The 24,875-nt window shown below is 39.1% G+C and overlaps 1 protein-coding gene across 2 annotated transcripts in view; it reads left to right on the plus strand.

Annotated features, from left to right (window-relative positions):
• Positions 1-1,719: 1,719 nt before the first annotated feature.
• The window catches only part of LOC134205207 (hemicentin-1-like), a 495,388-nt gene continuing 472,232 nt past the window's right edge, over positions 1,720-24,875 (plus strand). For both annotated transcript variants that reach the window (XM_062680249.1, XM_062680250.1), the window contains exon 1: positions 1,720-2,932. The gene's annotated coding sequence lies outside the window, so the exon portion shown is untranslated. The remainder of the gene's footprint in view (positions 2,933-24,875) is intronic.

Raw genomic sequence — 24,875 nt, forward strand, 5'->3', positions numbered from 1 at the left:
CATCGCTCCTGCTCGGGTAGCGACAATTAGGGGAAGAAGCCCCATAACGCCCCTCCGCAACAAAACGCCTTTTGGGTATTCCTTTATATTGACCGTGTATGAGATGACCATAATAGAACTCCATATAAAATTATGTAGGTTGAGCGAACAAGGGGCTAAAATAATAGATAAGAAGGTAGGAAAAAACAAAATTAACCACATTTTGGTGAAACATCTAACATTTCGGCGCCCTAGTTGGACTAATCTACAATATACTACGCGTATCCACGCACTGTCCATACCAGAATATTGATTCGCCGACGCGTGGTCCCTATAGGGTTCCCTAAGAGCGTTTTGCCTCTAGAGTTTTCCGGTAACGAAGTATCACCACTTTTTTTAAATGTGGCTACCTATTATCAATGATTAAAAATAAAAACTTATTACCAATATGATTGACATTTTCTTCAATTCAAGATGACATCAGCCATGTTGTTTAAATTTTGCATGAGGTAAAAATACCTCAGAGCTATACTGCCGCTAACCGCAAGACGAGCACATCTGTATATGGAGGCCCATATACAGATGTGCTCGACTTGTGGTTAGCGGCAGTATACAACACATTGCAAAATAATTCAATTGCATGAGAAATAAATGGTGAACGCATGGTTGTTTGTTTTTCTTAATTGGTTAAATGAAATTCTTGCGGATGATAGAAAAGAATCGCAAATCGTTAAATTTCAGTTAAAATAAGAGGTTTTTTCTCTCAATCTTTTCGTAATGAATAACTAATATTGAATTGTAATGGAAATATTCGATAAGAAATGTAGTATACAAGTTTTTATAAGTGGTTTTCTGTGTAGGGACATGTTGCACCATTCGTTCCTTATTATGTGTGTATATATGTGCTCATTGAATAAATGACAATTAGAAAATTGATTCGTGGGAAAGTGCTCATCAATATTTTAAAAAAATAGGAATCCAGCTGATTTAGGTATTAAGTGACATACCAGAAATGAAGTTGCCTGCCCCAAAACTCCCGATATACAATTTGGATCACAATCAAACACGAATGAAAACTGCTCAAACTAAAATAGTTTCAATGAATGCATCATCCTAATAGCATTGTTATATGTAAAATTATAATCAGGTTGAATGGGTATAACTCGCCAACTGAAATCGTTATAGTTTGAAAATTATTCTGCTTAACACATGACCGAAGAAGCAAAGACCAAAGAAGAAAATTCAAGGGATGCCTGAAACCTTTTCGAGTCCATCATCGCACGTGTAGGTCAGTTTTAACACAACATCGAAAGAAATTCGTTTCGAAAGTTCAGTGGTTTCAATTTATTCGGGATGAACATTCAATACAAAACACTTCTACCCAATGGTGGTCATTATGTTGATCGACAAATTCATCCACGCCGATGCTCCAACAAACCTATCGCTATCATAATCCGCAGTGCTTCCATTCATGCTTTTCTATGCTGATATGGTTCATGCTCTCCCACTCTCTAGTATTATGCTCCCATGCTTGCTATAGCATCGACGAGAAAACCGGTAGAAACGGAGCAAGAGAGAACGACGCACAGCACCGCCGTGATATGATATCGCATTGAGATGTTGTTTGGATGTGAGAACTAGAATGGAGCAGATCCGAAAGATGCGCGACGCTTCCCGAGGACGAAGGCGATGATGACCACGCGAAGAAGTTGAATGCAAGCTGAAACCAACGGGAGCCCCATTCAGTACGTTCGTGATCTTTGAAACGCCGAGACGCGACTCGTCGAGTTTGTATGTCGGTCGGTGCTTTCGAACCCGTGGGGTTATTTGAGCGGATTCTTTCCTTTGGTTTCGCGCGGGTGGCAAACCTGTACTTTGCTCAGCAAAGGACATCCGAAATTTCGGTCAGCGCACGACGACGGTTATTATCGGGTAGTGATCCGTGGGACGTTATAGGCAGTGGAAACAAGCCGAACAAGGATATGCCGAGCGAACGGCTTCCATGGGAAGTAATAAGAGGCGAAAATAGCAATAATTTATAGCTGCTCAGCCGATTAAGGACACCGCGCTGAACAGGACCAGAAGTTTTTCTTCTATGCTACCCCCTTCTTGGGGTTCAGTATGCAAGAGCTACATGTGGAATTGGGTGACTAGAATGATGATTACACCACTATGCTGCGGCTGATGGGAAAGCTGATGATGACAATGATAATGATTATGATGGCTGTCTAGAGTGTGTCGGTGAGTGTACGTTGGGGGTATTGATATCGCCTCCGAGGGCGACCAGGATCGGAACAGCGTCACATCGAGGACGCCGGAAGAGAGAGCCGGAAGTGACAGAGAAAAGTAAGGTGATATTAGAAATGAAAATTGCTACGTTCAATCGTGTTTTATGTAATCGGATTGTGGAACGGGAGCGTGTGTGATCAGAGTGTAAAGTGCTCACCGATTACTCAATCATCATCGAAAGCATGGTGGGAAAATGTGAAAATGCTGAAGGTTGCTGAAATACCGTTAGGCAAACTGAATGATAATAATACAGGGAAGGTTGCCCGTGAAGGTGGAAACGGAAAATGATTTAAAGTAATCCTTGGAGTGAGACCGCTAGCGACAAGTCGGGTGACGCGACAAGATCGTGATAAAAGTGTGCTTGTTTTAAACCAGCCAGGTTGGTTAGGGTTTGGCGAGTGTTATCCTTTAATTGAGTACTCAAGTGAGTTCATTTAAAATTCATGGAATAAATTATGCGATATTTTCGCTTTTATATGAAAACCGCGGCTTATCGTCATTTGTGCTAGCACGGTATCTACGTTCGCGGTACGATATCGTGTTTGATGTGCTTGATGCTGTGGTTATCATAGATGAAAATTGGTGCTCTGATCCATCTGCTGATGTTGCCGTCGCCTGCTGCTGATATCCATGGTCAAGCTGTCATGTTGGAGAACTCTACAAAGTATGTACCTATCAGGCGATAAGCAAATAATCAACCCCAGTAATTGGGTAACTTGAGCAGTGATTTTACTTGTCAGTTTACGATGGAGTTATTTACAATCGGTGGGATCGCATCGCATATTTTATGTATCGAATTGAGCACGGCATGGACAGCAGATAAATAATACATACCTAGCGTATAGATGGTGGAAAGCGATTGGTTTATATTTCTGTGGATGTAAACAAATGTGGTTATTCTATCGAATAACCATGGAATTAGTTTTGTATTACGTTCTTTGAAGGTGTCCCAGTGAGCTTAGTATATGTAAAGAGTTAATAATAGTGTTTGTAATAGAGACAAGAGATGTTTTTTCGATGAAAATGGAGAAACACTATATGGAAGTAAGAATAAAACTTTGGGAGATCTTATATCATTGTCAATAAAATACAAACCAAATGTTGACAAAAAAAGCAATAGCAATATTAGAACAAAACCAAAGTCGTAATTTCTCGTCCATGAAGGATGTTTTCTGGATGCTGTTACATTCTCAAGAATAAAAATCGTCAAACACATTATTTTTTTGTAAGATGCCAAGAATTCGCTTCAATGGGCAATGAATTTCATCAATAATAGCGAACATCTATTTTGAATGGCATTTGCATCAATTAAACTAATTTACAACTTCAAAAGTAAAGTGTGTAATCCGTATTGTTTATGTTCGACGTGAAATTAAATTAAAACATATCTAAATTTCAAAATATTATTCAAAGAAAAAAATCCCGAAAAAAGATTTGCAGAGTAAATTTTTTATCTACTATGGAAAAAACAAATGAAAATATTTGTTTGCTTCCGTAAAATTAAAAAAAAAAGTAGCATGCTAATGTGTACAACCCCAACCTTCATTTATAATTTGATATAATTCATATGGATACAACAAAAGGAGGATGGAGTTGTGCTTTCATACTCAAAACTTGTACGGGGCTAAAGCCCGTAGTCCATTCTTTGTCATAATTACAAATATTTGTTAAGTTCATCTAAACAACTATCAAACTGATTAGATATCGACATGTAAATCAGGCAGACTTGACATATATTTATCATTATGACCAAGAGTGTACTGTTAGCTCAATAATGTTTTTTTTTTATCCATTGAAATTTCCACATGAACACAATTCATATTTTTGCCACATTCAAATTGTACTAAAGTTTGGAAATTCTCCTAAAATGTAAAAAATATGTGAGAAAAGGAATTTCTGACCATTTTTCAAATATGAACTCTAGACACCATGCCGAATTTCTCCATTTATTCTACACTGAAAATTTTTACGCATCTGAAGAGTGTATTATATTTGAAGTTATATTTCCATAAAAATAAACGCTCCATACCATTGTTAGTATCTGTCTTATTTCCGGATAATTTCCCGAGAGATAGACAAATTGAACAGCGAATTTGCATATGATATTGCAGACCTGGTATTGGGACAATTTTTAGTAGCTTGGCAGGGATTAGTCAGGACGGTCATGAAATTTTTTTTAAGCACAGCTCAGTTTTTCCCGCAAAAAGTCAAATTTTATACTGGTACTAAAATTCCTTACATTTTTACGCAAGATAATAATAAATTCTTTATATTTTCCCGAATACCCAAGACAACAATTTTCTTTATATATTTATTATTATTCTTTATATATTATTATAAATTCTTTATATCTTTATATATTATTCTTTATATTTCTTAATCTTATATAATGGGATGCTTTTATTACTTCTTGGATGTTCTGTAAAGTTTATGGCAAGTATATCAAAGGAAGTACCCTTTTAAAATTAGTAGAAGTACTTGCATAGGATTTTAAATGATTACATAAATATGCTGAATTATCATGTTCTTTACCATTTCATTTATATGGTTAAAAATGAAAATTAGCATTAGCATTAAGCAGTTCGCACAAATTCGTAGGTGGTACAAGCCAAAACCATTGTGTGAGATTAGCATCACACCCATCCGTTACCACGGATATTGATTTGGGACTAATCACTCTTAGATGAAAGCAATGTACTCTCCAACAGTCGAGATCTGTACTGGCCACGTCTTTGCGGATGTTGAGGAAGGGGAAGTTTAGTAGGACACCTCACGAAAGATGCCGAGAATGTTTTGACCTCTCCACGGGAGGTCTTGGAGTTGTAAAAGGTATAATATTAGTTGGGTTTGAATATAGGTTTGTAGTATTGCTCATCCAGGTATTTAACGTCATGAACGGTGTTCAGTGTGGTGCTCGAATTATGCTTCGTCATGGATTTTTAAATAAATGTTAGCAGACTAAAGGTTCCAAAGGCAATTGCAGAAATCTTAGGAATCTATTTAGAATACAATGAGTGTTTTATAAGCAAAGCATTTGATGCTGAATACTGATTTTATTTTTATATTTTCCTTCTGAAATAAAGTTGTTCAATAAATATGTTAGCCTTTCTCGTATACTAAGCATACGTAAAGGCTATATCTTCACCAAAAACAAACTTTTTATAGAAGGCCCGGGGATCCATAGAGTTATATACTGATCGACTCAGTTCGACGAATTGAGGTGATGTCTGTGTGTATGTCTGTGCGCAAAAAAAAACTCACTCATTTGTCGGGCACTTAACCTCAACCGATTTGCAACAAATTGTATTCGATGGGGTATCCTGTCCCATTATTTCCTATTGAAAATCAGCCCGATCGCAATATGGGCTCAAAAGCAATGGCCAAAATATGTACTACTTGTAAAACCTGAATGGGAAATCCGATTCTACAACAAGGTGCGTTCTGCAGGAAATTTTACAATTAGTATAAACAAATATGAGGGGCCTTCCATAGCCGTCCGATAAGATGTGCGGCTACAAGGCAAGACCGTGCTAAAGGTGACTGGGTTCTATTCCAGGTCAGGTCCAGGAAATTTTCGGGTTAGAAATTTACTCGATTTCCAACTTAGATGGATTAATTGGGGTTTTAAATGTCAAGCAGATAAGAGCAGTTTTGTGAAACCCAACTTCAAGCCATATCTCATCAATTCTACTTGGCCATGCATTTATCTCACACTTAACCATCAGATTCATTGACAATTCTGTATGAGAATCTCACAAAATCTTCAACAAGTCAGGTCATATACAAAATAGTCGGACTCTTATAGGGGGCGATCCACTAGCGTCGGACACCTCCCATTACCGGGCACTTCTCAAAACGACACTTGCAAAGGTCCCTCCATCATCCAAGTAAGCTTTTGAAAAGTCCTTTACCAGCATGAAATATCAGATTCTCATGTTGTAAACTTTGTGCAAAATTTGAAATTGAATGGTAGGCTTTAACATGGTATTATGGAAACATTTATTAGCCAACAGCTAGCTGAGTTATTTGATGGAACGCGCAGCACTGCACCGCCAACATACTCAACTCAAAAACTGAAAACTGTATTCTAGTGTGTTTTCAGCAAATGCGAATTGCTAACCCCTTCGTTTGACTCATTCCATCAAATTTTGCACAGCTTGGTCTGTTTTCTTGCGGCAGAACTGAATTTCGCTGAGTATTGTCTTTTGCGTCGTCTCTAGATTCCGCATGATGGTTGCGGTCCAAAATTGAGCGGAACTGTGGCATGCTGGAAAAGTTCATGCTCTTTTCTTGGTCACCACCTAGACGTTGTTACTGAATGATACACCTGGCCAAAAACAGACGTTTTTTCAGGCACTCCTGCACATACATTTCCTGACTGATGGGCCTGGGCACGAAGTAAATGGCATTTTTCCATTTTCTAAATTTTCAACATACTCAATATGATTTCGGTGATTTTAACTGTTGAACAACGGAGATAAACATATTTTGTATTTTTAACAATATTGTCACGCACATAATGCATGTCATGAACGTAATTGAATGTAATCAAACCCACTATTATTTTAAATAGGAATACATTATAACTGCACTGGTTGGTAAAATTCGAACTCAATATCAAATATTCATTCATTTGTGGAGTTTTGTTTCAACCGTTGTACAATGTGGTTGGTTTTCCCGTTCTACTTTTGTGCGATAATTTGCCAAAAAAATTAAGTAGAATGACCGCGTTCGAAACAGATGCGAAGTGTGATCAAACCTATGCATGAATATGTACCAGCGATTTTATCTGACTGGATCTTCATTGCCGTATATCGGGTAAACGTTTTATTTCAGAAGTATTATCTTCTCTCTTTGTCTCATAAAGGACACATGTATTTTTTAAAGAAGGAATTATCACCTTCTCTTGTTTTATACTGTGTTCTAAAAGTGTTCTCTCGAAGAAGTGACTACCTTCTTTCTTTACCTTATAAAATACAGATGGGTTCTTCCGGAGAAGGAATTATCTCTTCCCTTCAACTTATACCGGCCAAATGTATTCCTTTGAAGAAGGGATTGCCTTCCCTGATGGTCTTGTATTTTATGCTTTTTACCACAACGATTCACCATATTTTCCACCCAAGAGATATTGGTTGGACCATGTCGAGTGCAGATAGGGTAAAATATGGAATTAGCAGTCTGTTACTATTGGTAACAGCCCTAACAATATTTGCATTATCCGATAAAAATGCTCCCCTTATGTACGTAATTTAGATCCAATACACAATTTAAAGTATATTCTTCCATTTGAATGTGCTTCAGCGTAAAGGTAGAAGTATTTGAAGATTTAATAGCCGCAACAAATGAGCACCTGCTAAATTATTTTTATTATTGTATTGCTAAAGAGAAAAGTACCAGAATAGCCAACCTTTACCTATTGATTTGGATCGTCTGTTTTTCCTCTTTATATATTATGTATATACGTCAAATTTGTAATATAAACCAATTCATACCGTGGGGCATCGAAATCCGTACACTTAAGCACCTTAGTATGTAGAAAAGTCATTAGAAAATAGGAATCGAATGTAAATAAGACGTTTGTCATTGACACAGGAGCATGAAGGCTTCTACTTTTGAAGTGTTTCACATTTACTCAATAAAAACTATGAAAAACATGATAAAATAATGAATAAAATTAACTACTCCTGAATCCAAATCCGTCCACCGTGGACGGATTTCGAATCAAAAGATCTAAATCCGTATTTTTTATCTAAATATTTAAATTGAAGCAGTCTGATTGACTAAACTACCACTGTAAATAGTTCAATACACACCTTGAGAAGCGACCCCTTCGATTTGTATTCCTCTTTTATTATGTAATGATTCGCAATTATTAATTAAAACACAGTTACTTTTGGTGCAATTATGCTTTACCCGAAAACAAAATGGCGACAGAAACTCCGCGTTTGGTGGGTGGCGATTTGTTTTTGATTTTTGTTGTTTTAATATCAAAGCCTTTTTCTCATTTCTATGCATTTAAAGTTTACTGCCAAGTACCTGGACAGGATAAGATTAATTATTACAATTACGGTGCTGTACGGATTTCGGTCCCCCACGGTACACTTGATCACTACTTGACAATCACAAAAAATCCAAACATGTTGAATGTCTGCTATAATACTAGAAAATAAAATCGTGAAAAGCCTACAACAAACTTTGGAATAGAGCGTGAGAATGTATGTGTAAACATATTAGGGAAAGGGGGGCAATATGCCCTAGCTAAGCAATAACTTCATGGGTATTCTTACCTTACAGTTAAACAGTCATCACGGTTGAAAATAAAACTCACGAACAATTCACTTTTGACTTGCTAACTCCAAGTCCAAAATACGACTCTTTTCTTTATTTACAAAAACGCTATTTTTTTATAACAAATGCTATTGTGTACAATTTTTCTCTCATTTTCCACAATGTTGCATACTACCTATTGAAGAATGTTGTATGCTCCCTACAATTACTCTCATGTGACATTCTTTTCCGTAGCATTCGTACGTATTCGTAAAACAATTTAATGATTGTTTAACAAACCTGTTACGTTGAGTCAGCTACTACTTCTATGCCAGCTTTATGATATACTTGGCAAAGTTTTGCTTATACTTAAGGTGACTCGGGGAGGCACTACACACCGTGTTATTTTTCCTATGTTTGTCTCTTTCTAACATTGTCACCTCGTAACTTTGAAGCGGCGTATTTTGGTTTTCAGTTGTTTGATGTAACTGTAAATGCATCAGCATGTAAATTGCGAGTAAGCACACGCCGATGATACTTTTTCAAAATCATTTTTGTTGTAGAAAAAACGAACAGTGGGTAATGTCTGTGACATAACCGCTAAGTGGACGTAGGACTTGACTTGACCATGCCTTTAAGATACATAATATGTCCAAATTTCTCACATCAACTATTTTGGATAAATAATCGGCGTTGCATACCATTCCTTGGCAAAATCTTCTCATCAAACCGACGCAGAAATCAAATCTACCTCGAACAAGAATCATCAAAAACAATTAAGGAAGTATCTGTCAGGTCACGGAATATTAGCCTCGACAGTGGCAACCTTCCCACTGAAGGACTGCCTGAAATAAGCCACAAGTTGGCCCAGCAGGGGATGTAGGGCCTCCTAATCCGTGCGATAGCGACTGAAGGAGAACATTATTTTTAACTCTTAGAGCCTTGAAAAAGGCGGTTTGCTAAGTCCAAAAAGTAAGAAAACGATCTTTTCAAATAACCGCGAATTTCTAGTGGTGGTATAAAAAAAACACTGAATGCTCTGCGAGCGAATGCACTTTTCTTTTATACCTTATTTTGAATCTTCTCTGCTTCCCAATTGGTGGGCCATTCAGCCAGTGTCTTGTATCTCGCTTCTTTGTCAGCCAAAGCGTCATCATCATCAACGCGTTCGAGAAGGGCTTCTTCTTTTTTACGCTTGTTGCTCGCTGCTGGCGTCTATTTCCTAACGGGACTTTTCGCTTGATACAGGGCAATAAGCCGAACAAGCGAGCTTAGAATTGCAGTTCAGGTGAGAAGTACGTGTTCTTTTCTGACCCAACATTGTTAGAAGTAGATGGAAGGAAACACCCGGACATGGAATTTCGGGTGATAAGATTTAGAATTGGTAACATGGGACGATCATTCAGTCACGTTCGCTTTGTGTGCGGTCAGTATCAAACAATGTTTATCTAGATATTTCTCGATCAATGCCAAAAAAGCCAACATTTGATGAAAAATCGATTGATAGTTTATTAATGTTTGAGCTGTTATCGGTGTTTTTTTAATCCAAATATCCAAATATTATGTGAGAGATTTGGACATCTTATGTTTTTTTAGGCATGGTCAAGCGAAGTCCTTCGTCTACTTCGCGGTTAAACCAGAAAAATTATCCACTGTTAGTTTTGACGCTATTTATGAAAATCACACATAAAATTTTATCACTAGAATATTGGATTTGGCACCCAAGTACAATTTCTATCCCGAAGGGTATTGAAAGCTTTGATATTGATCTCTATTATTGTCTTTCGGAAGAACCGTTTGTTTTTTAGACATACATGCTGTATCATGTGGCTTTTCTTCAGCCTGTCTCGGCTCAGCACCGATGCCGGCCGGTCTCGGATCGACTCTGCTGCTGCTGCCGGTATCTGCTCAGCATTGCTGCTTTGTCGGGTCTGTAGGGTGGACTGCTGCTGTACTGGCTAGGTTTCGGCTGATGATGGTGGCTTCGATGGTGTCGAGCCGAAAAAGCGGTCGGTGCAGACTTCATTCCCTGCTAAAAGGTGTGAGTGCTGTTCAATCGATGATGCGGTTGCTTCGCTTGTCCCGGTCAGAATGAAAGGAAAAAATCGCGTTGCGCTATTTTATGGCTTCTCGGCAGACCCAGCGGCTGCTCATTCGCTGGTGTCTGCACCAATGAGAACGTGGTAATGGAATAATGCAAGAATGATGCGGTACCCATATTTATAGGTTCCCTTGATCTCAATGTTTTTCATTGAAAACAGTTTCATGCCTATTGAAACAAGTTTTTCGGATCTTATCAAGCATGGACATGAAAGGCATACTTGAAATCTGTCGATTGAGGGGCTTACCGCAGAAATTCGTCCATTGAGACGAACGCTATTAACGTTTAAAATCTTTCAACACAGCGTAACGCGGTCGATTTGAATATTTTGGAATGACACCCGGTATAGCAAAGAGAGACGTAAGTCCTACGTCAAAAGTTAGCATTCAATGATGAAAATGATGACGATTTGACGATTGTTAATGCTTCCCGTGTCACCTTAAATATCTGTTGTATTTATTCAACATCGGTTGCTATTTGCTAAACATAAATGGACAGGTTTACATGACCTACTAAATGTAAAAGAAAAATGATTTTGATAATTGCATGGTGCATGATAATTGCATAATATTCAAATTTCAAAAAAGTGGTGGTATTTCGTTGTAGGAAAACTCATTTTTCAAAACGCCTTTAAGTTGACAGCTCTTTGGGAACAACATACCACGCGTTGGCGATTCAGCATTCTGGTATGGAAAGTGCGTGGAGACGAGTAGTACATTGTAGGTTAGTCTCACTAGGGCGTTTTGCCTCGCTAAAATGTTAGCTGATGTTTCATCGAAATGTGGAAAATTACGGTTTTCCCAATCATCCTAACTTTTATAATTTTAGGTCTAGTTTTATTACGGCCATACCAAGTACGGGGGGGGGTTGGGTCTGTGTGCGTTTAGATGCCTCTTCCCCTACCATTTATTATTTAACCTAGTTTGTGGTGTTAGCTAGTACTAAGGGTATGCGATAAGACACTTTTTCCTGACGAAACGAAACGAAACGAAATTTGAAATGTCTATGTTGATTCGAAACGAAACGAAACGAAAAATAGATTCACTTTCGAGACTTCGAAACGATACGAAATCAATGTCCATTTAATTCGAAATTTTTCGAAACGAAACGAAATTTTAATTTTTTTCCGCGGAATTTTTCTTGAATTGATTTTATATTATGTACACTCAAAATGATTTTCACTTAAGAGTTACATGAAAACATATGCGGATATTTTCCATCTAGCTTCGATTGTAGAAGTTAAATGATTTGTTAGTCATGGTACTCACCGTTCTCAATTCACTAAAAAATGTAATTAATTTGAAGTGAATTGCAATTCCAACAAATACATAGATTTAAAGTGCATTGGCAATTATATTTAGCGCGATATCGTGTTAACGATAATAATTATATAATATTATAAATATAACGATAAATAACCAAAAAACAGTAATGAAATATTAATTCCATACTAAAAGACTTAGTTTTGTAAATTGCTCTCATGATGTTTCTGTACAATTCTTCATTGGCGATTGGTGCAAAATATTAATACTTTCTGTCTGAGTACCCCACTCATGTATTTTGATTTCATTTTCTTAAAGTCAAATAACTGCTTTGCGATCAATAAAATTGTAGTAACAGATGAAGCAGTCTGTGATAAACCGCCGTGTTCCCGTTTACCATTGGCGAAAAGGTGATACCCTAGAATTTGTTGTCCCACTTTAAAAGGAATTCATCGTGGAGTGGATGCTCCCGAATCTGATCAATTTTATATCAGTTCAGCTTTATATCAGTAAGAATGTTTTTTTAGTCTGCCAGGCATGAAGAAATAATTTTCTCATACAAAAACTTGTAACAAAAGGATATAATTTCCTTCCAGATTCAAGCTTTTTAAGAAGGTTCGGATACCCATAGCCTTATATACAATTAACTCGACGAACCAAGCTATTGCCTTTTTGTCCTTGTATATGTGTTTGTGCATATGAGGCATGCAAAAATTGTTGTCAAATTTTCATTCTCAATCGACTCCAATTGAATGCAAGAAACAGCTGCTTTAGACAGTATGAGCCGCTCACGCCATTAGAATCAAGTTAGGATTAGGAGAGAAAATTAGTTTGATACTCATTATTATGAGATTATAAGAGGAATGCTCAGCATCTCCGTGAGCGCCACGGGAAAGGAATCTAGTTTGTTGAAAAAGTAATTCATGTTAAGCCACCTTGGTAAGCGTGTAAATATTTATTGTAAACTAAGTAATTTTGAAAACTCGAAGACGAAAACCGTGTTTCAAATCAATCCAACGTAAAATCATGTGCTTCGTTTGAAGTTTTCAAGAATCACGCCACGACATTGCCTCTTTGACAAAGTACAATATTGTACTGATCGAATTCATATCTGATAATATTTACACTCTGAGCCTGACGTCTTAAATATTGAGTCGGATCGGATCACTTTTGAAAAAAGATATTTTTCCTTTTCTGTTGGACATTTCTAACAAAATACCGAAGACGTATTTGAACCGGTGCCAGCGAAAGTGGTACATGTCACATTGAACAAATTTTACAGGACACATTTTTCCAAAAACTTCGAAAATGAAATTCAAAGTTGCAATTTTCTGCAACTCAACTGTACCAACGTTATGACTGATGTACCTCTAAGGGCCGATGCCCACGTAGCGGTTTTTCAACGCCACGTGCACGCAGCGTTAAAATAACGCTGGTGTGCATCGACGTGGTGACGCTGCGTTACCGCTTTTTCCCGGTGCAGACCTGCGTCTTTTTGACGCCACGTGCACTCTGCGTTGAAATGACGCTACGTGGGCATCGAGCCTAAAGGTAGTAATAAGAAATATGCGAACTTTCTTGACAATTACCATATTGAAAATCAAAATAGGGTTAACATCTGTTGCGCATACTCATAACCAGCATAAGACCAGAAAAGTGTCATGAGTTCTATCCAAACGTTTCTTTACATTACTGAATAAAAAAGTGGTACTTCCTGTTTACATGCCACTAGAATGGATATATCGTCCTACTGGTTAGACGCTGAGACAGAGAGGTGTCACCAACATTCCTGAATATAACAAAAATTATGCTACTTTTTTTCAGTTTATCTTATATTTGGTCGACGGTGGATACAATCCGCTCAGAAACTGAGAAAATTGTATATAAATAAAAATAAAAACAGCTTTACCTTATAAATTTAAACGCAGTATGAGAACAGAATAAGTAAAAGAACTCGTATACTATACTGCCGTAATCTGAAAAAGTCACGTATACGCCATTTTCCAAAAATGGTGTTAGCGAGTACTACTCATCGAGCTTTTTAACAGAAAAATGGAAAACATGCATGTTGTAAAATGGCTGTTACGTCACATTTCCAGATTACGGCAGTATAGAAAGCGTTCAACAATAAAAAATAAGCTCTAACTGTAAACGCTGTAAACATTAACTAGTTCAATGCAGGGGGAGAAGGTGGAACACTGAATCCCTACCCCGACATGTGCTGGTTCTAAAATGTAAACAACAATGTTAATTCTCTACCACCTTTTTTGTTATGGCGAGGGAATTTGAATGCACACTTTTGTTTTCGATATTTTATCAAAATTAAACACTCAATCATGTAGCAATATAACGATGTGGTATGCTTGAGATGATGCTGGGTCATTAGGCTGAAGGCCATTAGGCCGAATGGTCATTAGGCCGAACGGTCATTAGGCCGAATGGCCATTAGGCCGAATGAGAACTTGGGAGTGAGAAATGAGTTGTGCGAAGTGAGGAAGAAGGAAGAAAGAAGAAGGAAGAATAAAGAAGGAAGAAGGAAGAAAAAAAGAATAAGAAAGAAAGAAGACAGGGAAAGAAGGAAGAAAACGGAAGAAAGAAGAAAGAAGAAGGAAAAAGAAAGAAGAAGAGAGGTGAAAGAAGGTGGAAAGAAGAGGGAAGAAGAAAAAAGAAAGAAGGAAGAAGGAAGAAGAAGGAAAAAGAAAGAAGAAGAGAGGTGAAAGAAGGTGGAAAGAAGAGGGAAGAAGAAAAAAGAAAGAAGGAAGAATAAAGAAGGAAGAAGGAAGAAGGGAGAAGGAAGAAGATAGGAAGGTGGAAGAAGGAAGAAAAAAGAATAGAAAAGCAAGAAGACGGGAGAAAGGAGGAAGAAAACGGAAGAAAGAAGAAAGAAGAAGGAAGATTAAGGAAGAAGAAAGAAGAAGAGAGGTGAAAGAAGGTGGAAAGAAGAGGGAAGAAGAAAAAAGAAAGAAGGAAGAATAAAGAAGGAAGAAGGAAGAAGGAAGAATAAAGAAGGAAGAAGGAAGAATAGAAAATAAAGAAAGAAAGAAGAAAGAAGACGGAAAAAGGAAGAAGGAAGTAAGAAGAAGGAAGAAGGAAGAAGGAAGATAGAAGAAGAAAGAAGAATAAGAAAGAGAGAAGACGGGAGAAAGAAAGAAGAAAATGGAAGAAAGAAGAAAGAATAAGGAGGAAGGAAGAAGGAAGAAAAAAGGAAGAAGGAAGAAGGAAGAAGGGAGCAGAAAGAAGGAAGAAGGGAGAAGGAGAAAGGAAGAAGGAAGAAGGATGAAGGAAGAAGAAAGAAGGAAGAATGAAGGAAGAAGAAGGAAGAATGAAGAAGGAAAAAGGAAGGAGGAAGAAGGAAGAAAAAAGAAGGAAGAAAGGAAGAAGAAGGAAGAAGAAAAATAGTTGAAGGAAGAAGGAAGAATGAAGAAAGAAGAAGGTAGAAGGAAGAGGAAGAAAAAAGAAGGAAGAAAGAAGGAAGAAGGAAGAAGGAAGACGAAAATGGAAGAAGGTGGAAGGAAGAAGGAAGAAGGAAGAAGAAAGAAAGAGGAAGGGAGAAGGAAGAAGGAAGAAAAAAGAAGGAAGAAGGAAGAACGAAGAAGGAAGAAGGAAGAAGGAAGACGGAAGAAGGAAGAAGGAAAAAGGAAGAAGAAAGAAGGAAGAAGGTAGAAAGAAGGAAAAAGAAAAAATAAAGAAGGAAGAAAGAAGGAAGAAAGAAGAAATAAGAAGAATGAAGGAAGAAGGAATGAAGAATAAGGAAGAAGGAAGAAGTTAGAAGGGAGAAAAAAGCGAAGAAGGAAAAATGAAGAAGAAAGCAGGAATAATTGAGAAGGAAGAAGGAAGAAAAAAAAAAGAAGCAAAAAGGAAAAAAGAAAAATAAAGAAGAATAAAAAAAGAAGGAGGGAAGAAAGAAAGAAGAAGGAAGAAAGAAGAAAGGAGAAAGAAGAAGGATCCAAGAAGAAGAAAGTAGAAAGAAGAAGGGTGGGGAGAAGAAGAAAAAGAAGAAAAAAGAAGGAAGAAGAAGAATGAAGGAAGAAAGAAGGAAGAGGAATGCAGAAATAAGAAGAAAGAAGGGAGAGACAAAAATAGTACAGAAGAAGGAAATAGAAAGCAGCAAGAAGGAAGAGCGAAAAAGAAAAAAAAGGAAGAAGAAGAGAGATAAAAAAAGGAAGGAGCAAGAAGAAAGAAGAGGTAAGGTGAAGAAAGCACTTCTCATTTTTAAATTTTTGCTTCTTTTTGCTAATTCGGTCTAATGACCATTCGGCCTAATGACCGTTCGGCCTAATGTCCATTCGGCCTAATGACCTTCGGCCAAATGGCCTGACACCGCTTGAGATACCTGCTTGATTAAAGGGACTCGGAAAAAAAAATTATTTGCAGTAACTGACCGAATATAAAAATGTTCGCATTAACGATTGCGCCCTAACAGTGGTTCTAAGCTTCGATGCAGAGTACACGAGCTTAGTTCGCCAGTGGCAGGCGTATGAGGCCCTTGGTTCAATGCTATCCATTTGAGTTAAAAATAGCTTTATCCTTGTATAATTTGTAGTAGTAGTAGAAGTAGTTTTCTACCTGTGGAACTCTCATCAATAGTTCGGGTCTCAAAGAGGCTGAAGACCCTCCGTTTCATTCAATTAAAAAAATCCAGCTGGATAGAAGATAATGAATGTAAAGCTTTCGAAAATCAGGTTTATCGTTTTTCAAACGTATGCATATAAGGACTTACATAAGGGATAAGCTCCAAACCACCGATACATAATTGCATTTAAAAACTAAATTTTCTGAATATTTTTTTGTGATAGTGTAGTTTGTTTCTTCTTTTTTTTAAAGGGTTGTAACACTCAACCACTTAAAAGTTTCTGTATCGTTACGTTTACTTCTACCTGCCAGTGTGTCACACCAGCAGATTTATGTGAACATAAATTGAATGAACGAAATTGCCATTGTGATATATACCAGAAGTTAAAAAGCGCATATCTCCAGATTTAGTTGTCAAAAATCACTTTTTCGTTATTCCTTACAAGATCTTTGCAAACAGAAGCCGGTGGTGTTAAAACACAAAAATGGTTTATGTACCACTTTCGCTGGCACCGGCTCATTTGTCGATTTATAATGGGATTATGTAGTAGGCGTTAATAGAAAAAAAATTAACATTAATTTTTGAAAACAGCTTTATGATTTTGTTCTGCGGCGCAGCCAAAAAATTTGATAATACACGACCGTACGAGACAGTATGGTTTTAGACTAAATTTGTTTCGAAATTCCGCGGAATTCCGTTAAATTTCGTTTTTAACTAGTTTTTTCAGGCGAAATTTTTGTAATTTTACGAAACGAAACGAAATCAAGAAATCTGATTTCGCCATGCTCAAATTCCGCGAAATTCCGCGGAATTTCGTTTCGAACCACCTGAAACGAAATTTTTCGAAATACCGCATATGCTTAGCTAGTACAATTAGTAAATCCCGAAAACATACTAGACCGGACCGAGAGTCGAACTCGCCTCTCTACGCCTTCACTTGCTAGGCTAACTGGAACTCCGCAATGATATAGGGGGAAAAGGTGGGAAAATAAACACGTTAATGATTTAATTCTCAGTCATAACACGAAATAATTTCAACACTAAGTACAATAATTTAATCAATATCAATATTGTATTTTTCCACTAATAACCTTTGTTTTCTATAATTTTTCTTTGTAATATATACCCAGATAAATCCTACCTACACCTACCATGATTTTTAAAAAAATCTTTATTGAAAGTCCATGAAATCGATTTTTAACAAAGTAACCATAGTTATTGGGCAGCAGGGACTATGTCCAAGGGCTTGACGATCCCTCCCCAGGCCATCTGCGAGTTGTGGGGCTTGCCTAGGATGTGGTGGGGTTTGACAGTGGGCCCTGTTAAACCTCTATAAAAAGCTGCATGTATCCGCAAGTAGGCCCCACCAAAGCGACCGTGTGCCGCTCAAAGCGCACAAGCCCAAGTCCTGGTGTTAGGTGGGACGCTAAACAGCCCTGACACGACGGCCCTCCGACGAGACAGGAGGTTTGCGCTGGCCCAATAAGCCGCCTAGAAAACCAATCATTACGAACAATATAAGAGATAATGCGACTCGATATAATCGGCAAAGACCTAGGCGACGAATTCAGGATCACGATTGGAAGCTTGGAACATGGAATTGCAAGTCGCTAGGTTTCGCAGGTTGCGACAGGATGATCTACGATGAATTACATCCCCGCAACTTCGACGTCGTGGCGCTGCAGGAGATTTGCTGGACAGGACAGAAAGTGTGGAAAAGCGGGCATCGACCGGCTACCTTCTACCAAAGCTGTGGCACCACCAACGAGCTGGGAACCGGCTTCATAGTGCTGGGTAAAATGCGCCAACGCGTGATTGGGTGGCAGCCAATCAACGCAAGGATGTGCAAGCTGAGGATTAAAGACCGTTTCTTCAACTATAGCATCATCAACGTGCACTGCCCACACGAAGGGAGACCCGACGACGAGAAAGAAGCGTTCTACGCACAGCTGGAGCAGACATACGACGGATGCCCACTGCGGGACGTTAAAATCGTCATCGGTGACATGAACGCACAGGTAGGAAGGGAGGAAATATATAGACCGGTCATCGGACCGGATAGTCTGCACACCGTATCGAATGACAACGGCCAACGATGCATAAACTTCGCAGCCTCCCGCGGAATAGTAGCCCGAAGCACCGTCTTTCCCCGCAAAAATATCCACAAGGCCACATGGAGATCACCTAACCAAGAAACGGAAAACCAAATCGACCACGTTCTAATCGACGGTAAATTCTTCTCCGACATCACGAACGTCCGCACTTACCGCAGTGCGAATATTGAATCCGACCACTACCTCGTTGCAGTATGCCTGCGCTTAAAACTCTCGACGGTGTACAACACGCGTCGAAGTCGGACGCCGCGGCTTAACATTGGGCGGCTACAGTAGACTGGTAGGCTGGTAGACTAGCCCAAGAATACGCGCAGCAGCTGGAAGTGGCACTTCCAACGGAAGAGCAGCTAGGCGCAGCATCTCTTGAAGATGGCTGGAGAGATATTCGATCCGCCATTGGTAGCACCGCAACCGCTGCACTTGGCACGGTGCCCCCGGATCAGAAGAAACGACTGGTATGACGGCGAATGTGAGCAGTTAGTGGAAGAAGAATGCAGCATGGGCGCGATTGCTGCAACACCACACGAGGGCAAACGAGGCACGATATAAACAGGCGCGGAACAGACAAAACTCGATTTTCCGGAGGAAAAGCGCCAGCAGGAAGATCGAGACCGTGAAGAAACGGAGCAACTGTACCGCGCTAATAACACACGAAAGTTCTATGAGAAGTTAAACCGTTCACTTAAGGGCCACGTGCCACAGCCCGATATGTGTAAGGACATAAACGGGAACCTTCTTAAGAACGAGCGTGAGGTGACTCAAGGTAGCGGCAGCACTACGAAGAACACCTGAATGGCGATGTGGCAGACGAAGATGGCGGTATGGTGATGGACCTGGGAGAACGCGCGCAGGACTTAATTCTACCGGCTCCGGATCTCCAGGAAATCCAGGAGGAGATTGGCCGGCTCAAGAACAACAAAGCCCCTGGGGTTGACCAACTACCAGGAGAGCTATTTAAACACGGTGGTGAGGCACTGGCTAGAGCGCTGCACTGGGTCATTACCAAGATTTGGGAGGAGGAAGTTTTGCCGCAGGAGTGGATGGAAGGTGTCGTGTGTCCCATCGTGTGTCACATTGCTGAACGCCGCCTACAAGGTACTCTCCCAAATTTTATGCCGTCGACTAGCACCAACTGCAAGGGAGTTCGTGGGGCAGTACCAGGCGGGTTTTATGGGCGAACGCTCCACCACGGACCAGGTGTTTGCCATTCGCCAAGTACTGCAGAAATGCCGCGAATACAACGTGCCCACACATCATCTATTCATCGACTTCAAAGCCGCATATGATACAATCGATCGATTAGCTATGGCAGCTAATGCACGAACACGGTTTTCCGGATAAACTGACACAGTTGATCAAAGCGACGATGGATCGGGTGATGTGCGTAGTTTCAGGGGCATTCTCAGGTCCCTTCGAAACCCGCAGAGGGTTACGGCAAGGTGATGGTCTTTCGTGTTTGCTATTCAACATCGCTTTGGAAGGTGTAATACGAAGAGCAGGGATTAACACGAGTGGTACGATTTTCAATAAGTCCGTCCAGCTATTTGGTTTCGCCGACGACATAGATATTATGGCACGTAACTTTGAGAAGATGGAGGAAGCCTACATCAGACTGAAGAGGGAAGCTAAGCGGATCGGACTAGTCATCAACACGTCGAAGACGAAGTACATGATAGGAAGAGGTTCAAGAGAAGACAATGTGAGCCACCCACCGCAAGTTTGCATCGGTGGTGACGAAATCGAGGTGGTAGAAGAATTTATGTACTTGGGCTCACTGGTGACTGCCGAAAATGACACCAGCAGAGAAATTCGGAGACGCATAGTGGCTGGAAATCGTACGTGGACTCCGCAAGACGCTCCGATCGAATAGAGTTCGCCGCCGTACCAAACTGACAATCTACAAAACGCTAATTAGACCGGTAGTCCTCTAAGGACACGAGACCTGGACGATGCTCGTAGAGGACCAACGCGCACTTGGAGTTTTCGAAAGGAAAGTGCTGCGTACCATCTATGGTGGGGTGCAGATGGCGGACGGTACGTGGAGGAGGCGAATGAACCACGAATTGCATCAGCTGTTGGGAGAACCATCCATCGTTCACACCGTGAAAATCGGAAGACTGCGATGGGCCGGGCACGTAGCCAGAATGTCGGACAGTAACCCGGTGAAAATGGTTCTCGACAACGATCCGACGGGCACAAGAAGGCGAGGTGCGCAGCGGGCAAGGTGGATCGATCAGGTGGAAGATGACTTGCGGACCCTCCGTAGGAGAAGACTCTTATATACCGCACAGGCCACTTCGGCCTTAGTCTGAATAAATAATAAATAAATATGCTATTTGCTAAACATAAATGGACAGGTTTACATGACCTACTAAATGTAAAAGAGAAATGATTTTGATAATTGCATGGTGTTTAGGGTCGCTACACCATCTTAAAATTGTAGAAAATCTCATCCATATTGATAATATTCAAATTTCAAAAAAGTGGTGATATTTCGTTGTAGGAAAACTCATTTGGCAAAACGCCTTTAAGTTGGCAGCTCTTTGGGAACAACATACCACGCGTTGGCGAATCAGCATTCTGGTATGGAAAGTGCGTGGAGACGCGCAGTACATTGTAGGTTAGTCTCACTAGGGCGTTTTGCCTCGCTTAAATGTTAGATGTTTCTTCGAAATGTGGAAAATTACGGTTTTCCCAATTTTCCTATCTTTTATTTGGACACTTGTTTTTGCCTTACCTATATAATTAGGTCTAGTTTTATAACGGCCGTACCAAATACGGGCCGGGTGGGGGGTGGTCTGTGTGCGTTTAGATGCCTCTTCCCCTACCATTTATTATTTTACCTAGTTTGTGGTGTTAGCTCGTACAATTAGTAAATCCCGAAAACATACTAGTGCGGACCGAGAATCGAACTCGCTTCTCTACGCCTTCACTTGCTAGGCTAACTGGAGCTCTGCAATAGGGGAAAAGGTGGTAAAATAAACACGTTAATGATTTAAAACTCGGTCATAACACGAAATAATTTCAACACTCAGTACAACAATTTAATCAATATTAATTTTGTACTAAACCATTTTTTCCACTAATAACCTTTGTTTTCTATAATTTTTCTGTGAAATATAAACCCAGATAAATCCTACCTACACCTACCTTGATTTTTTTAAAATATTTGTTGAAAGTCCTTGAAATCGATTCTGAGCAAAGTAACCATAGTTATACTTATTTTGTCAAATGAATTTTTATCAATCCTCATGTTTTTCTGTTTTACTCTTTATTACCTAGACTTTCTGCCCAAGGTTGGCTCGTCTTGAATAAAACTTCATGGTTTTTAAATGTCACAACAACGGCAATATTTCTGATGAAGAGGAGAATGATCTAAAATGCAAAACCCTTTCGAAATATATAATTCTCAATTTTTCAACTGCAGTGCCGTAAATATGATAACTGTCTAGACCAACATTTGAAAAGGGCGTAACAGCCAAAATTTATTCCTTCTGTTTCCTCGTCTACATATACAGCTATATATGAAGACAAAGAATCAGAAGGAATAAATTTTGGCTGTTACGCCCTTTTCAAATGTTGGTCTAGAGCTGAAAACTACGAAATCTGGCATATCTATTGAAATGTCCTTGATTATCAAAATAAAAAATGAAGAAAAAAAGTTTTGAAATATCAGTTATTTTTTAAGTAAATTTAGTAATTCAAAATTTTATCGTGGCTATTTGATATGGTTTGTTTCTTCTACTTCCGCTCCACAATAAAATAACTTTTATCATAAATTTGTGTAAGCATAATACAAGTATTCGTTTTACCTGCATTCATGCTGTGGGATAAATCATTCTTCCCATAACGATGCAATCCACACATTTTACTTTTCCCCCGCAGCATGTTTGTGAAGCTTGTCCTATTTGCCTCTGTAATTGGAACCAATGTTTTCCATGAATTTATCGAGATTATTATATACCAATCGACTCAGCTCGACGAATTGAGGTGATGTCTGTATGTGTGTATGTATGTATGCATGTATGTGTGTGTGTACAAAAAAATGTGACACACTTTTTTGTACTTAGCCTTAGCCTATAACAGGTTGCATTCGACGCGGAATCCTTCCTTGTTTTTTGCTATTGAAAATTGGCACAATCGACCATTGGGTTCCGGAGTTATTAAAAAAACATTATTTTTTCCCCATTTTTCCAAACCGATTTTTTTTCTAAATCTCTTGTAATGCATTCAAATGAACGCAAATAAATGTGAATTGGTGGAAATAACTGAATCTATCTCCCTGAAGGCATTGCGCGGCCGGTAATAAAGTTAATTAGTTCAGTGCGTGTTGGCTCTTGTTTCGGACGGCAGAACGATCGCGCGATTTGCCGAAATTTTGTGTTTTGTTTTGTTTTTCCCTTAGGACGGTTCGTAAGTAAATTGATGAATATATTTTATTACTTTTACAGCATATACTGTTATTGACAAACGCTCTATATTGTCGAATAGAGCTCCCTATTATTCACCTTTCCCACTAACACAAATTTTCCTTCCCGAGACATCTATGAAGGTAGTATGGGTTCCCTGCATCTTCACTAGTAGATGTTGAACTAACATTCCTTCCCTTCCTTCCGTGATTGTAAGGACGTGGCCAGGTGTACAACTGCTACTGTATAGGAAAAGGTACTAATCCCAAGTACCAATTTGCGACAATATACAGTAGATTGCTCAATTCAAGCTCTGTCTGGTGAGGGGGCGGGTGCCGCGGGAGAGGGTTCTCTTCGTCGACTTCCCCTCATTTGAAGGAAATAGACAGGGAGGGGTTTTCTTTGGGGTTTATCCCCTAAGAAGGCAAGTTCGCATTGTTTTCTTTGGTTCGGAGGTGAAAACCAACAGGGAGATCTGCGGTTTGTCACTTTTGTTTAAGGGGGGGTCGACGGGGAGAGTCTTCTCTTGCGACATTCGCCCTTATTCCAGATGGAGCTTGAATTGAGCATTGTATAGCCACCCACGATTTGTACAATCACATATGCTATGCTATGCTATGCTATGCTATAACTGAATCTATCTCCCTGAAGTCCAATTTTGACCTTTGTTATATGCTGTTTTTGTTACTCTTATGTGTTTTCTTGTTTTATAATACACGCGAAAGGCACCATCACTGCTAGGTAGATTATTGTGGGTTTTTTTTTATATTTGTATGCGAGTGCTCCTTTTCAGAGCGAGGAGGGGTCTCGATCCATCATAAAGATATTTCTTGTCATCAAAAACTTCCACATAGGAGGAGGGATCTTGAACGATTTAAGAACCTGCTCCGGCCCGTAAAATCATTGTATACAAAATTTCCCGCCGATTGATTTAGTAGTTTCCGAGTCTATAAAGGTCAGACAGACAGAAAATCATTTTTATGCATATAAAGAAGAAGAAAATTAAAGCTTACCGCAAAATGGTTCAGAATTACATCGGACCCAATTTTCGCAACCTATTCTGATATTTTCGAGTTTTGATAGATTCTTTCGCTATTAAAACCCAAATACTAGCTCAGGTAGGGTAACACGGTATAATGCGCCCTACCTGGCCAAAACGCCCCTCTTTGATTTCTAGAAAACTATAACTTACTAAGGGTAAAAATCAGTTGGTACCTTTGTGCCTGCAGCAGTTGCTTCCAAATGATATGGAAACTATTGAAATGTAATTCAAACATGCTTAAATGGACTTATGTTAGTTTTTTAATGTCAAGCACAAAAGGATTTGCAACGTTTTTATTATGGGATAAATAAAATACTAATGAAGGGCTATGATGCGTCTTAGGTTACGGTGGGGCGTTTTGCCCAGGCACTTTTTGAAATCCATTTTTCCACGACTTTCCAAAAAAAGCTTTATTACGTGTCCTCAGTAATATTTTTATAAGACTACTCACAGGCAATGCATTTGTGACTTTTTGGACTACCAATTAATCCAAAGTTTTGCACCTTATTTTATTTTGAAGAATACCTGTGCATTTTAATCTAAATATAGCCAACTGTTCATTTTACCACTTCGTCCCATACAATCGCTGCTACAAAAGATACCAAATCTCCCAGACGGTGACGGCGTTTTTCATGCATAATAAAGAGTTATGTAAAACACATAATGAAAAGGTGTTTTTTTCTTAACGCAACAACCTATGTCTTTAATAGCAAAACCGACATATAGGAAATAAAAATAATATCTGCAAACAAACAAATTGTGATTTAAATGTTTACAGATAAAGACGTCGAATAACTAAATATTTGAGTGAGTAGTGGCACTTCAAACGTTTACAACTT

The sequence above is a fragment of the Armigeres subalbatus genome, chromosome 1 (assembly GCF_024139115.2).
Source record: "Armigeres subalbatus isolate Guangzhou_Male chromosome 1, GZ_Asu_2, whole genome shotgun sequence".
Taxonomy (NCBI): Eukaryota; Metazoa; Arthropoda; class Insecta; order Diptera; family Culicidae; genus Armigeres; species Armigeres subalbatus.